Source organism: Ammospiza caudacuta, chromosome 7 (assembly GCF_027887145.1).
Source record: "Ammospiza caudacuta isolate bAmmCau1 chromosome 7, bAmmCau1.pri, whole genome shotgun sequence".
Taxonomy (NCBI): Eukaryota; Metazoa; Chordata; class Aves; order Passeriformes; family Passerellidae; genus Ammospiza; species Ammospiza caudacuta.
In genome coordinates this window covers 1175108-1189236 of record NC_080599.1, presented here as the reverse complement: position 1 = coordinate 1189236, position 14129 = coordinate 1175108, and the positions used below count along the sequence as shown (strand labels likewise).

The window sequence follows — 14129 nt, the reverse complement described above, 5'->3', positions numbered from 1 at the left end:
GCACCCTTAAAGAGTCAGACCCTATCCCAGGGGCACACAGTGACCTATGGGGGGAGATGGCTAAACAGAGGAGGGAAGCTTGGGCTGCTTTGGCAAAAGAAGTAAAGCAAATGGGGGATGGCGAGGCGCTGGAAGTAGCTTCTAGTCTTGCATTTTCGGTCACATACACACAACAGTATGATGCACAGGGGAACCTTACACATAATATAGCGGAATATACTCCCTTAGATTGGAAGTTGTTAGCTCAGTTACGTTCTACGGTTAGTCAGTTTGGAGTAAAAAGTGAACCTGTTAGGCAAATGCTAGATTACCTTTTTAATACTCAGGTTTTATGCCCAAATACTTTAAGAGGAATAGTGTGTTTAATATTCACTCAGAAGTTATTGTTTAATGCACATTGGCAAGCTATGGTTAATGAGTCGGTTGCTGTACAACGAGCTCAGGGAGACCCATTACATGGAGTAACAGTAGAGGAGCTGATGGGCTTAGGGGCATATTTGCGTACAGAGGCACAGATGATATCGGGAGCAGATAAGCTTAGAGAGTCTATGCGATTAGTGCGTGTTGCAATAGACATGGTTAAAGAGCCAGGAGGGTTACCAGATTTTATGGGTATTAAACAAAGTAGAGAAGAATCATTTGGAAGTTTTATCGATAGGGCAGCTGCTGCCATAGATCAGGCTGGTGTTGCGGACTATATGAAAGAGGCGCTATTAAAGCAGTGTGCTTACAAAATAGCAATCCAGCAACACAAAGAGTGTTAGCTACTTTAGGGGCAAATTGGACTATTGAGGAGGCATTAGAGCGAATGGCATTAATGCCAACAGCTTCACAGGCATTTATTGCAGAAGGTATAAAGGAATTAGGATTAGGGTTACAAAAGCAAGCAGAGTCTACTCAGAATCAGGTGTTAGCTGTTCTTGCTCCTCTCCAAAGCGGCTCACTGGTAGTCACGCAAGGAGGCTCGAGACCATTCATCAGGTGTTACCGATGCGGCAATGAGGACATACGCGCCGAGCATGTCGAGCAACTGGTATATGGTGTCAAAGCTGCCGATCCAGCTCCCACAATTCTACGGCTTGTAAGTGCTGGTTGGGAAACGTTCGGAGGAGCGCGAATGGGGGCTGCACTCAGACACAAGTGGCCGCCGTGACATCGGAGACACCAGCTGCTGCCGTAACATCACTGCCACCTCCTGTCTGCAACCAGCAACAGCAGGGAGCCTCGGTTTGGACTTAGCAGCAGCAGTAGACGTCACACTAATGACGAACCAGCCGGAGAGGATACCAACTGGAGTAAAGGGTCCTCTTAAATTAAATGGACAAAAATGTGGAGCATTGTTACTAGGACGTTCCTCAACAACCATGCTGGGATTATTTGTATTGACTGGTGTTATTGATGCCGACTATACAGGGGAAATACAAATCATGGTTTACACCCTTTATCCCCCGATTAAAATAACAAAAGGACAACGCATCACACAATTGATAAAGCTATCACAAATGACATCGGGTATACCATCATTTACTGGGCAAACACGGAATGAGAAGGATTTTGGCTCTACTGGTGTTACACTTCTGACTGTGGATTTACAAAATAGACCAAAACAAAAAGTTGAGATTACCCATTGGCCCCTATTCCCATCATCAAACATGCTCACAAGAGTAGGAGGATTTACATTAGCCAGCAGATCGTCACCTTTGTCGGTGTGCATTGATAATCAACAAGTATCTGCTGTGTTTTCAATTGTTCAATTGCCTCCTACAGTTTCTTGTTTAATTGGAAGGGAGATTTTAACACAATTGGGAGTGGTGTTAACTAACCATCACCCTTTGGGGTAATTGCCATTGCTTGGACTTCCCCCATTCCACTCACCTGGAAAATGGATACACCGGTGAGGGTTAAGCAATGGCCATTAAAAGGGGAGAGTCTTATGCACGTCCATGAATTGGTAAAGGAACAATACACACAGGGACACCTACGACTATCCACGAGCCCTTGGAATACACCTATTTTTGTAATCAAGAAGAAATCAGGGAAATACCGTTTGTTACATGATTTACGAGCTGTAAATGACCAGATGGAACCAATGGGGGCCTTACAGCCTGGTCTTCCAAATCCAGCTATGATCCCAGAACACTGGCCACTTTTAATTATTGACCTAAAGGACTGTTTTTTCACTATTGGGCTGCATCCTGATGACATGAAGAGATTTGCTTTTACTTTACCGGCAATAAATCTGGGAGAACCAGACAAAAGATTTGAATGCACGACATTACCACAGGGCATGCACAATTCTCCAACGTTGTGTCAGCTTTATGTTGATGCTGCATTACAGCCACTACATTGCAAGTGGCCAGCAACTATAATATATCATTACATGGACGATATTTTGTTTGCACAGCAACAACCATTTTCCTCTTTGCAGATTGACAGCATTAGAGATACTCTTGCTGCATATTCACTTGTTATTGCTACAGAGAAAACTCAGACCACAAAGCCATGGAAATATTTGGGATGGACTTTAATGGATCAAATAGTAATACCTCAAAAATTGGAATTACAATTAGACATTAAGACCCTGCATGATGCACAGAAGTTGCTGGGAGACTTACAGTGGTTAAAGCCCATTGTGGGAATACCAAATCATTTGTAAGACACCCTACGGCCTTTGTTAAAGGGCGTTGACCCCACTACTACTCCTGTATACTTGACAAAGGAGCACCATCTTGCCTTGCAGCAAATTAGTAACTGTGTACAACAAGGGTATGTTTCTCGTTGACAACTCGACTACCCCATTGACCTTACTATCTGGAATAGCCCTTGCCACTTGCTTGGTGCTCTCTCTCAACCACAAAAGAAAATGGGGGAGATACAGGTTTTGGAATGGTTGTCACCACCACTACAGCATAAGAAAACAATATTTTCAAAAATCGAACAATTGGCTGCGTTAATCAAAAAGGGGCGTCTCAGAATTATTGAAGTGGATGGTTGAGAACCCGCTACCATTAGATTGCCTATGGAAAAAGAAACCCTGGACTGGTACTTGATTAATTCAAAGGATTTACAGGAAGCATTATTGACATCGTCTGCTAAAGTAGAGACCAGCAAATTAGTGCCCAGAGTTTGTCAATGGATGACAGAATGGAACTGGATACTCAGGCAGGTGAGGAGGAAGTCAGTTCCTATTTCCCCCTCTCTCCTGCTCCATCTCCCAGCCCAGCACAGCCCCCGGCTGCAGGACAACTCTGCTGCCAGCTCTGTCCTGCCAGAGATGTACTGGAGGGATCTCCTTCCCCTTCCCTCTGGCATGGAGACAAATCCCATCCTCTCCTTGTCCTTCCTTCCCCAGGGAAGGAACTGAGGATGGAGACCAGGGAGGAAAAATCTGCATGGCAGAACCTCGTGAAAGAGGCCGTTTTGAGTGATTCTAGCGCACAGGAATCCAACAGGGAAGAAAAACCTCAGGAATCCCCCATGAGGAGGGGCTCCAAACCCAGCCCAGGGTGCTCTGAGGAAGAAAGAGCCACCCTGAGCCAGGAAGGTGGGCAGAGCTTCAGCCAGAGTTCAGAGCTGGTGGTCCATAAAAAGCTTCATGATGGGGAGAAGCCCCACAAGTGCTTGCAGTGTGGGAAGAACTTTAGGTGGAGCTCCCACCTGATCAGCCGCCAGATGATCCACACTGGGGAATGGCCCTACGAGTGTGGGGAGTGTGGGAAGGGCTTCAGCTACAGATCCAACCTTGTGACCCACCAACGTCTCCACACTGGAGAGAGGCCCTACGAGTGTCCCCAGTGTCAGAAGAGGTTTCAGAGCAGCTCCAATCTCCTCCAGCACCAGCGGATTCACACCGAGGAGAGGCCCTTCCTCTGCCCTGAGTGTGGGAAGGGCTTCAAGCACAACTCCAACCTCATCAAGCACCGGCGCATCCACACTGGGGAGAGGCCCTACGAGTGCGCCACATGTGGGAAGAGGTTTCAGACAAGCTCCCATCTCCTCCTGCATGAGCGGATTCAGACAGATGAGAGGCCCTTCCACTGCCCCGACTGTGGGAAGGGCTTCAAGCACAACTCCACCCTCATCACCCACCGACGCATCCACACAGGGGAGAGGCCCTACGAGTGTCCCCAGTGTGAGAAAAGCTTCACCAGTAGCTCTCACTTGACCAGACACCAATGGAGCCACCAGTAAGGGAAGCCCTGAAAATGCCAAAAATGCAGGAACAGCTCCATGCACCACTCCAGCTTCATCCCCCATTTGTAAGGTTTTCTGTGTTGCTGTTCTGGTGGCCTGGAAAGGCCCAGGGAAGGCCTTGGAGAGCCGACGCTTCAAAGGACGAGGAGAGACTTCTGATCTTGTCTCGGTCTTGGTGTTTATTAGTTGTTTATCTAAAAGATTTTCTTTCAGCCCGACAGAGGTCTGCACAGCAAGTCAGCCATGGGCACACTCCCCAAGCCCCCGGGTGGTCACTTATCTTTATACCCTAAGTTACGTGTACAATATTTATCATTTTTCTCCAATACCTTCTACCCTTATTAACCGGTGCACTTTTAGTAATGACCAATCCCAAAGTGCCACCACCATCACAGAAGATGGAGGCCAAGAAGAAGAAGAAGAAGGACAGGACACGCCCCAATTCCTCCACCTTACTTCTTTAGACCCCCCTGTACCAAAATCCTAAACCCCGTGTTTTACACTTTAACTAACTTATCCCTTCACCATTCACCCAGTGAATTCCTCCCAGTCCTCATACAGGTCTCATCTCCTGTGTAGGATCAAAATCCTGCCACCAGACACTTCTGGCAACATTCCAGGATTCCCGAGCTCCCCAAGGGTGGTCTCGGCCTCTCTGCACCTCCATCCTGAGGTGCTGAGATCCCACACCCATTAGAGGGCCCACATTGGGAAGAACCCTGGTGATCTAGTTTCCCTGTGGTCTATGCTGGAAAGACACCTGTCCCTTTTCCTGCCCTTGCCAAAGACATGATGCGGGACGGAAGAACATGAAGGTCTGGCCGTGGCCGTGTCATTACAGTCACTCGCACCTCAGAACATTGCCAGGGGCAGGAAAGGGACTCTCTCTCTCTCCCTGAGGAGACGGGTGAAATTTCCAGACATGGGAAATTGTGGCCAGGAAGAGCCTGTTGTTGATGTATTAGTTTTCCCAGTAAACTGTTTCATTTATCCCTTCTGTTATCAATATCATTTTTGTTTCTGTTTGTTCCTTATCTCATTATTGTTCCCAATAAATTGTTCTTATCCCAGCCTGGGACCTTTGCCTTTTGTGCTTTCCATGGGAGGCGGGAGGGCAGCGAGGGCAGCGTGGTTTTAGCGGGGGCAGGAAATTGGGGAATCCCATTCCTGAACCCCGGCGCCTGTAAACCGAGAATCCCAGCTGGTGCCAGCCCTGGTGGCCATGGCAGCAGCCTTCAGAGTGGGTCCCTGGCTGGGGCTGTGGGAACCTCTTCCCTCTGGTGCCCAGGGACAGGAGTGGAGGGAATGGCTGCAGCTGAGTCAGGGCAGGCTCAGGTTGGATGTCAGGAAAAGGTTTTTGGCCAGAGGCTGCTGGGGCCCTGCCCAGGCTCCCCAGGGAAGGGTCCCAGCTCCAGGGCTCTCTGAGCTCCAGCAGCGTTTGGACAGCGCTGCCAGGCCAAGGCTGGCATTGTTGGGGTGTCCTGTGCAGGGCCAGCAGTTGGACTGGAGGATCCTGATGGGTCCCTCCCTGCTCAGCCAACTCTGTGGTTCTGGGATCCCATGAGCCTGGGGATGGGGCGGCCAATGGTTGCCATGGCAACAAGCTCTGGCTGCAGGCCTGAGCTGGTGTCCATGGCAACCACCCCTGACATGGGGTCTCCATGGAGCTGCCAAATGACTGACCATAGCAACAGGGGGCTGGTGATGGTTGCCATGGAAATTGACCATAGCAACAGGACCCTGGTAATGGTTGCCTGCTAAGGATCAGATTTGTCACAGGCCCTCAGAGGGGTTCCTTGGGGACTTTCCAAGAGTCTCCAGGCTGTTCCAGAGCTGGAATGTCACAGGCACAGACAGGGGCTCCATGGAGACCTCCCAGGACTTTCTGGGGATGGTAAAGAGCCTTGTGGTCAGAGGCAGTCTCAGCCATTCCATGGTGACATCCCAGGAGACCATGGGCTGCAAAGGCACCAATCTGTCACAGGCACTCATGGGGGCTCCACGGTGACATCCCAGGAGTCCCCAGGCTGCCAAAGACCCAGGATGTCCCAGACACTCACAGGGTTCCTGTCATGGGCAGATATATTTATATAAATATGTATTCTCTATTATGGTAATGATTAGACAAAACTGCCTTAATCAGAAATATTTATGCCAGGATGTAAGAGACGTAAAATATATTATACAGAGCACTAGGAAATTATTTCAAAGCAACTGTATTAAGCAAAACCTGTAATTAAGCAGAGATTGATGTCAGTCCCGCAGACCAATGACCATGGGCAATTCCCTTTGGCTCAGCCTGGAGCAGTGACCTTGAGGGTGTCCCCACTGCTGGGAGGAATCCCCACACCCCTCAAGAAGGGAAATGTCAGGAGATGCTGCCATTAAAATTTGGGACAGGGCTTTTCTCGTCTGAGGTGCTGCCCTGTCAGTCAGGGGTGCCCAGGCTGGGCCAGCTCAGCAGCTCTGCAGAAGCTCTCAGTGGTGTCACTTGGTTGTTCCTCTCTCTGGGGATTTTTCCAGCTCTGCCACAGCTTCAGCTCCCTCTGAGGATGTTGAACTTTGGGATGGAGGAGTCAGGCTGGTTTCAGCATTATTCACCCCCAAAGCAGTGTGAACCCCCCCCCTTCATTTCCCACTGGGGGCTTTGCAAACAGGGCCTTGCTGAAGTTGTTGGAGCCCATTGCAGGCAGACCCTCCTGCTCCAGCAGGAACTGCCTTTCCTGTGCCATCAGCAGGGCAGGGCCCGCTGCAGGAAAAGCCCCAGGCCAGCCCCAGCACAGGCAAGGGCTCGGGCACAAGGGCAGAGTGCCATGCTGGGAGCTGTGCCAGGGAGAGCCTGAGGCACCAAAGGCACCTTGGCAGCAGCAGCTGCTTGCAGGCCATGGCCAGAAGCCTCCCTTGGCAGCCCGGCCTGGTGGCCACCACTGCAGAGCTGCTGCCTCAGGGCTCATTCCTGGCTGGGCTCTGAAAAGCCACTTCTGCTCCAGGAGCCTGACTGGGAAGCCATTGGCCCCAGCACCTTGGGGACAAGATATTAATGACAAAACTCTTCATGCCAGCAGAGCCAAGGCAGGGGCAGAGGAAAGGGCAGAGCCAGGCCCAGGGCACAGGGCTGCCATGGTGATGGCTGTGAGGTCACTGCCCCTGCAGCAGCCTGGCTGCCCTCAGCAGACATTCTGGCCAGAAGCGTTGTGAGGGCACCCAGCACATCAGAGAACCCACACTACAGGAATTCTGTCCTTGGGAATGAATGGGTTTCATTGGGTCAGGCTGCACAAAGCTCCCAATCTTGGGCAATGCCTGGGATGTGGCATCCAATTCTCTGGAAAAAAAGCTGCAATTTTGTAACACTCTCATAAGTGTAAAATGTTTCCTCCTTCTAACAAATGTAAATCCACCCTCCTTCTGTTTAGAGGTATTGACCTTTCTTCTGTCACTGCAAGATTTAGCAAAAAATAACTTTGACCACTATTTTTCTATTTTCACAGACCTTGGAGAGGAACTAAAAATCTCCCAAGATGGGGTTTGGAGGCATCATCACAAAACCAGCAGGGCAAGTCTGATGGATCTGGGCTCTGATGTGGAGATTGAGGACAGAACAGGAGTAGCTTGGGAGGGATTGGAGGGTGGTTTCTGAGGGGCTGGAGCTTTTCTTCATAGAGGATATAACCATGAGAAGGAAATAATGGCACAAGTACAGCTGGGGAGGCCCAGACTGGCACCAGGAGAAAGGAATTTCCCTGCCAGGGCAGGGCTGTGGTGCAGCACGTCCCCAGCAGGAGCCTGGAGCAGCCCAAGGCTTTGTGTGGGCAGGCAGAGGCAGGCAGGAGGCAGAGCTGTCAGCAAAGGAAGGGCCCAGCCAGATGGGGCAGCCGGGGGATGCCGACAGCCTGTAGGGACAGAGGCGCAGGGCAGGGACACCGTGGGACAGCCTGGGCTGCACAGGGCACAGGGATGGGCAGCAGCTGCAAGACAGCCCTGCCAGAGCCAACATGGGCAGCACTTTGGCCATGGCTGCTGGCCCTGGGCCTGAGGCCACGAAGGGACAAGTGACCCTTGCAGGCCTGGGGCCTCATTGCCTCCTCATCCCTGCTCAGCAGCCTGGCAGGGGCCACCCCATGCTCCTGTCCCTGGCATTGCACATGCCCACATGCCAGTGCCCATCCCGGGAAGAGCCCTGAGCAAGGAGGGAGGGACAGGATCTTCCTGGCCAGAGGCTGGGGCTCAGGCCTTGGCCCTTTGCATTCTTGAAAAACATCCAGCTTTGCTCAGCACCAGAGACACCTTTGCCTTTCTTGTCCCCACTGGTCATCACTGCCTCCAGTGTTCTGCTCTACCTGGAACCTGGGGACACTTTCTCAGTTGTGTTGCACAGATGGAGCTATTTAAAGTATGAGAAACTTCAGTGTTTCAATCTCTTTTTGAGTTCTTGAGAAATTTTTGAGCCCTCTCTGAGGGACTGGGCCTGATGCAAAGAGCACCAAAGATCCCGAGGGTCATAAAGTCCTTGTACTGTGTCTGTGCTGCTGAGCTGGGCCAGGCTCCTAGCACAGAGGCAGCTCCTGGCAAGGGCAGCGCTGCAGAGAGACAGCTCTGGCCAGGAGCAACTCCTGTGCACAGAGCTGCCTGTGACATCATACGGTAGGGTGTGTGGCCATTGAGCAGATCCTGCCATCATAGAGGGTGGCTCTGTGACTTCAGAGAGTGGGTTGTGACATCACCAATTGGCTGTGTAAATTCATAGAGCAGGCTGTGATGTCACAGAACAGACAATGACATCACAGGATGGTTTTGTGACATCACATTCAGCTGCATGACATTCCAGGGTTATATCCCAGAGTTAGATCTGTGACATCATAGGAGGCAGTGTGACATCACAGGGACTGTGTGACATTACAGGGGCTGTGTGACATCACAAGGGCAGAATGACATCACAGGGGCTACATGAGGTTACTGGGGAGGTCACTCTGCCCCAGCCCCCCCCACAGCTCCCCCCAGAGCAGTCCAACCCTTCTCATGCACAGCAGGGTCCCCTGTCCCCCCAGGTCCCCCCAGCCCCGCAGCCTCCCCCAGAGGATGTTCCATGAGATCGACCCCAGAGCCTGACACGGGGACGGGGGACAGGGGCCCTGGCGGTGGCACAGGGGGACAGGGACCCCCCGGCAGCGTCCCCGTGTCCCCCAGGGCCAGAGCCTGGGCCAGGGGTCCTTCACTCTGTACAAGTGAGGGCTTGAGAGCACTGAAAAATCCCCTGGCAAGGGATCAGCAAAAACCAGATTTAATATTAAGTGACAGCACCACAGAATTCCTCAGCAAGAACCACTCTGCTCCTGACTGGATACTTCAGGCACACCAAGGAAACAAAGCAACAACAAAACCAAACAAATTCCAGGCAATCAATCCAGAAATCATCAGAGAACTCTCCTTGTCCGTGTGTGACACAAGGACAGTGAGGGCAAGGATGAAAGGAATACGGCCTAAAAGCCTAACAGAGCTCAAATTTCACAGGACTTAACCTACACCTTTACCTTTACTGACACTTTCAACTTCACAATTTAGCAAAAGAACAGAGCTTAACAGTATTTAACCTTACTTAAAACTTTTGATTTAGCAATTTAAAAGAGGAATAACGCAACAATATTTAACTTGGCTAATAAATTAAACTTAACAACTTAGCAAAACAACTCTTAGCATCATTTAACTTAGCTTAGACCTTGTGATTTAACCTCACTTACAGGCCTGACTGATTCAGCTATCCAAGGGGCATTCCAACCCCTCAGAGAGCAGCATTTCTGCCACATTTCCCAAGCACAGGCCTTCCTGTGTCCACACAGACACAAACAGTCAGTGCAAGGCACCTGTGAGAAATTCCCCTGAGGTCAGGAAATGCTCCCTGTGGATGCTTTGGCATCTCCCCAGCAAAGGGCAAAGGATTGAGCCTGGAGGAGTGGGGGGATCGGCCCAGGCTCTGTTGTTTTTGGGTATCCCTGAGTGCAGCAAATGGGAGAGTTCCCGGCTGGGAGAGGCCCGACTGAGAGGGAGTCGCTGGCCCAGGAGAGCTCCAAGGGCTCCTTTTGGAGCGCTGTTTGCAGGGCCCCAAGAGAGGGGCTGCAGTCCCAGCAATGGTTCATCCTGGCCACACTTGACACCGACACCTTTCTTTGGCAGTGTGAGAACAGGGATGTTGTGCCACTGAGGGAACCAAAACAGTTCCCAGAGCTGCTCCTACAGAAACCAGGAGCTGGTTGGGCAGCAGCAGTGCCTGGAGCAGACAGTGTTTGTGATGAGCTGCAGAGGAGCTGAGCCCAGGGGCTGTTGGCCAAGGCCGAGGCCCAAGGAGCATTTCTCAGCTGGCAGGGCAGCCTGAGAAGGGGAGGGGGGAATGCAGCAGCACAGGGCCCATGGAACCAAGGGACCATTGTGACACTGTGGGGCCCTGTGAGACCAAGGGACCATTGTGACACTGTGGGGCATCATGGAATCATGGAGAGCACTGTGACATTGCTGGGCCTCATGGAACCAAGGGGACTGTACTGATGCCGTGTGACCTCATGGAATGTAGGGATTGCTGTGACACTGTGAGGCCCCATGAAACCAAGGGTCCATTGTGACACTGTGGGGCCACATGGAACTGTGGAGACCATTGTGACACTGGGGTATCATGGAACCAAGGGGCCATTGTGACACTGTGAGACCCCATGGAGCCAGATATCCATTGTGACTTTGCAAGGCCTCATGGAATCATGAAGAAACCACTAAGACACTTCACAGCCTCATGGACCCAAGAGGCCATTGTGACACTGAGTGGACTCATGGGATCATGGAGACCTTTGTGACACTATGAGGCCCCATGGAATAAGCAAAGCATTGTGACACTGTGAGGCCTCATGAAACCAGTGGGACCATTGTGACCCTGGAGGTCCCCACAGAACCAAGAGGACCACGGTGATACTGTGGGGCCTGGTGAAACCAAGAGGCCTTTGTGACACTGCAGGCCTGCATGGACCATAGGTCCATTGTGATATTGCAGGGCCTCGTGTCATCACTGTTCCATTGTGACACTGGAGAGCCAAAGGAGACCATTGTGACACTGCAGGGCTGCATGGAACCAAAAGTCCATTGTGATACAGAGGGGCCTCTTGTCATCAATGGTTCATTGTGACACTGTGGAGCCAAAGGAGACCATTGTGACACTGCAAACGCCCAGGATCCAAAGGTCCATTGTGAAATTGCAGGACTCATGGAATAGAGGAGTCACATTACATTGTGGGACCTATGGAACCATGGAGACCATTGTGACACTGCAAGGGCACATGGAATCAGTGGGACTATTGTGACACTGCAAGGCCTTCTGGAACCTAGGGGCCATTGTGACATTGTGGGACTCCAATGAACTAAGGGTCCATTGGATCCAACTGCAGATCTTCCTGTAATCAACAAGTCCTTGTGACACTATGCGACACCATAAAACCAAGGGAACAAAGAACACATCTGTCTGGTTTGGCCTCCCAGGAGCCACATGACTGGTCCAACTGACCTTGACATATTTAGGGTCTCATCTGCTATTGAAACAATGGGGCTCCATGCTTTCCTTCCTATGGAAAAGATCTGTTCTTCTCCTCCAGGCATGCTTGGCCAGAATTGGAGTTTCACCTCCAAATTTCCTTATATCCAGGGATTGTTCCCATAGGAATATTGCCAGGACAAGTCTGGCTGGCAATGGTCTCACAAGGGTCACCTCCCATCTGACCCCAAAACACTTGTCAAGGCTCTGTGCTTTCCTTCCTATGGGAAAGAACTGTCCTGTTTCTCAAGATGCCCATGGCTGAGATTGGGTTTCCACCTCCAAAATTGCCTATATCCAAAGACTGGTCCCAGAAAAAATCTGCCATTACTGACAAATCTGGCTGGCCTTGGCCCAGTGAGTCTCTCACCCACCTTCCAAACACTCGGACTCTGTGCTTTCCTTCCTATCTAGGCCAGGTGCCCATGGCCAGAATGGGATTTCACCTCCAGAATTGCCTGTTGTGACAGACTGGAGAAGATTGTTGGATCAAAACATGTTGTGTGTGGGGTAGGAAGGGGCAGGTCAAGCACTGCCCTGCCCTGTGACCCCAATCCCCCCAGAGCCTCTATCCCAGCCCAGCAGTGTCTGCTAGTCCCTGGCACAGCACAGGTAATGCTCCACAGCCACCTCTGCAGCCCCCAGCCCAGCTCCTGAGGGACCAAATGAACCCAAGTCCCACCTGGGGGAAGGGCCCAGGAAGACCAAGGGGTATTGAAGGCTGACCACAAGGAAAGCACACGTCTTGACCCTACCTCCTCTTAGAATTTCTGTTTATTTTAACACCATTGGAACCCAGGAGTTGGTAGCTCTGTGTATGCTTCTCTGTATCTGTTTTGTCTTTCTCTCTTTCTGTGTCTTCTTCTAATTTCGTTCTCTTGTAAATTTTAATTGACATAAACAAGAACAGGATTACAATTTGTGGAATTGGATGAGCCAAGGTATTGCTTTGAGAAGTGTTTCTGTTGATTCTTTGTCATATTGAACATTTTGCAAAAATTTTCTTGATTTTCCAGATTAACAGTAAAGGCTGGTTTATTGTTTTGAGTTCCTGAGAATCTCTTGTTGGTATTTCTCTAGTGCGTCCAACTCAGAGTACACAAACAACAGTAATTCCTTTTAAATATCTCCTTGAGAGAGTTGTTTGGGGGATGGCAGTCAGGGCTTGTGTGTCCTGCTTGGCACAGCCCAGGCAGGGCTTCCCCAGCCACATTCCACACTCCCATTTCCCAGCTGGAGCCGCTGGTGCCTCTGAGTTGTGCTGCCCCAGCCCCAGGGACGCTCTCCTTGTCTGCCCATTCCCCCACGGTCTCTGGGCAGGGATGGCCTCAGTGGGGGCTGCTGACATCCTCAGCACCTTGGAGGCTGCTGCTGAATTTTCCTGCTGCAGAGGCTTGTTCAGCCTTCAGCTCTTCAGTGCAGGAATTCAGTGTCCCTGGGCTCATTAACATTCAAAACACCTTAACAAGCCAAGCCTCTGGGAATATTTTGATTAAAGTTACAAAATATTTTGTAGTTAAGTAGCTTTTAGTCATGTATTCAAAGTGAATACATAATATTTGAAAAGACAGAGAGAAAATATTTTTTTAGGTCAAGTTTAGTTTAGTTTCCTGTTGATTTATTGATATGTGCAGTCTCCAATTGACACTGAATCCAAGAACCTCCTCATGTAATTTGAATAGATATGAAAATCAAGACCCTTTATCACTGACAATCAATCAGGCTCAGTCCCTGTCCCCAGCCCACCATTTCCCCCATCCAAGCCCTGGCACTCAGAGCAGCCTTGTACAAATCTGAGCTCCCTCCAGCCCGGGCTGCACCTGCAGCTTTCAGCTCCTTGGCTCCAACTGCCACCTGCTTTCCTTGGAGAAGGAGCTGCCCGAGACACAGAGGGATGTTCATTTCTTGTCAGCCAACAAAGCCAAGGGAAGGCACAGCTCCATCAAATGCAAAAGCCATTCCTCTGCTGGATATTAAATCTACTTTCCACAGCAGACAGTCTCAGAGCAAAGGAAAACACCTTCTGTGCCCAGCATAGATGCCAAGGTCCCCCAAAAACTTCCTGCCCCAATTCTTACCCGAATTGCTCTTTGCACACACGAGTCACAGGCTGAAGTCAGGACCTCCCTCCATGCCCAGAGGGAGAAAAGAGAGAAAGGGGATGAAGAGGTCTCCGGTGCAGAGCCAAGGTCCAAGTGCCCCTGCAGTGGGAGCCACAACTCATCATGTTTGTGTCCTTTGGGCTCAGGGCCTGGTGGCACTCAGAGACACAGAAAGGTTTCTTGCCAACAAACTCAAGTTAAACATTTGAACAGTTTAAAATCCATAACAGCTCTTCCCTCAGCTCTCTGGGATGTCCCAGCAGCAT

General features: G+C 50.6%; 1 pseudogene; it reads left to right on the top strand.

Annotated features, from left to right (window-relative positions):
- Window positions 1-14129, top strand: part of LOC131560141 (zinc finger protein 850-like) — an 886257-nt pseudogene that overhangs the window by 23554 nt on the left and 848574 nt on the right.